The following is a 2,407-nucleotide window of genomic DNA, read 5'->3' as shown; positions in this document are numbered from 1 at the left end:
CCCCCCAATTAAAGACTTGTAGATACGCCACTGCATTTCTTTACAGTGTCTGTTTTTGTTATTTAGATAAGAATAAATAAAAATAAATAAAATTTCAGAAAGAAGGTTTAATTGCTTACCATTTTTGTGGTGTTCATTATCTAAAATTGTGTGGCAATTATTGTGACGCTACCATATTGACAAATAGAAAACAAAAGCTAGAAATTGTATGGGTACTGAAATGAATGTGTTTTTTTATCGAACTAACACAATTTAAAATTCAATTAGTAACAGATGTATGGCATATTAAATGATTTTGCCACGGGAAGAAGTAATTTCTTTACAAGCCTGGTATTCAACCTTTTTAAGCTGGTGGCCAGTTGCAATTGGTTGAGACCAGCGGCAGGCCGACATAAGTTTTGTACTTCCAATTTGTTTATGTCAGCCCACCCATTCCCTTTCAGAATAATAAAAATATAACAAATAATATGAGACACGACCCATTGTCTATAATTAGAACACTCCTCATTGGGTAACAAAGTCGTAATTTTTCATTTTTGTCAAAAAGTGTCTATAGTGGTGAATTATGGTTTAGGTATTTTTTTTAATAAAGTTTCAAAAATGTCTATGTATGTGGAAAATGTAGTTGATTACCAAAGGTTACAATTTTTATTTTGAAGACTGAATGGTATAGGAAGTGTACATTTTTTTATGATCCAAGGGCGGGTTTTCTAGGGGCGAGTTGACTGCCAAAAAGTGTTGCCAAAGTGCGAGCCAGCGTGTTATTTGATCACAAGTGCGAGACATCGCAATTGTGAGCCAGCGAGCTATGACGTCACGACAATAGATACGAGACGTTACTCGAGTTGTGCGAGGTATCGGCTGAGATTTGTGGAGTACAATTCAAAAAACAACTATAGATCTAATAATGAATTATTGTGATGTTAAATAAACAATGTTACTATCAAGGAGCGACGTTGTTTTTCATTGGGACCTTCGTCCCTTCAAGGCTAGGCCTATACCATCCTAGATAGTCTAGGCCTAGAGTAGCGCGACATGCGGACGTTGGTACGTGTTGGTTAGTCTACAAACTTCGCCTAAAGTAATTGATTTTACCCGGCAGAACGAAAGAAGGAAAATATATCAAATATACAATACAAGAATTATTTTCCTTATTAAAATTTAGGGGGGGGGTGGTGCGATCGCACCGTCTGCACCCCACCCCCTGCATCCCATCCGCCCCCAGCAAAAGTCTACCTGAGACGCCAAGCTTACTGATTTATAAAAAAATATGCGTTACACAAAATCAATTTTAATATGCAATAAATCTCTCACTATTTGGAATTTGTTAATTTTATGACAAAACTCATTCAGTTATATAATTTTTAGCTTTTGTTTTCTTTTTGTTAAAATATGGCAGCATAAATACGAGTGACACAATGCTGTGTGAGGTAAAATACACGGACACCATTCAAATCGTAATAAGATTAGGTTCTTCCAATATTTTGAGAATTTCTTAATGTTTAAGAAAATCTCGCACACAAACACACCCAAACATCAGACTCTGACAATAACTTATCTTACAACGAGTACATTTGCGGTTGACATGTTATGACATTTGAAGTAAAAATGGAAATGTTTATTCTTTACATTTGTAGGCGAAATGTTTTCTACATTTGTGGTTAAGGTTTTTTCTGCACTTGTAGTTAACAACATTTTTTTTACATTTTTTTTTTTTTTTTTTTTTACATTTGTGGTTGACATGTTGTGATATTTGCAGTTATTTTGACATTGGTGGGTACAATACGTTTTTGTCGTTATTGTTACATTGCAGTGGCGGATCCAGGATTTTAAAAATAGAGGGGACCCAGAGAGGGAATTTAGAGATGGAGGGTTTATACTAATAATGCGATTTTCGGTTACCATCTAATTAATAAGTGTGATGTACCATAGAAAATAAAACGTACAAACATTTTGATGTATGTGTCTTTTTTGATGTATTTATTACCTAGGCCTACTTAAAATCCACACTCACCTCAGCCCCACCATGTTAGAGGTGAGGTAGGAAAATGTGAAGAAATAATACCTCTATATTACCTAAAATGAAACTCACTAACCCATACTTTCAGGTCCCAGTGGTGGTCTTGAATTAATGGAAAGGGGAACTGTACTAAGCTAATCGGAATGCATTCATTTGCACAGGCCTGACGTGTCTTTTTCAAAAGATATATGTACCCAACTGTTTGCATAGGCCTACATTTACAGTTTGTCCTCCAATTCGCGACCACTGGGACCTGTAAGCATGGAATAAATAATAGGCCCATGCTGCAACAATTTTGGGTGGTCTCCTGGTTCTAATTAGAGGGTTAGGGTTTTTTTTTGGTTCTGGGAAAATGGTCTCGAATTAGAGGGTAGACTATATATACAC

Source organism: Anneissia japonica, unplaced genomic scaffold, assembly GCF_011630105.1.
Source record: "Anneissia japonica isolate Jap-2015-1 unplaced genomic scaffold, ASM1163010v1 scaffold785_len581690_cov155, whole genome shotgun sequence".
NCBI lineage: Eukaryota > Metazoa > Echinodermata > Crinoidea > Comatulida > Comatulidae > Anneissia > Anneissia japonica.
The sequence above is the reverse complement of the archived record's forward strand: the minus strand, read 5'-3'. Positions refer to the sequence as shown.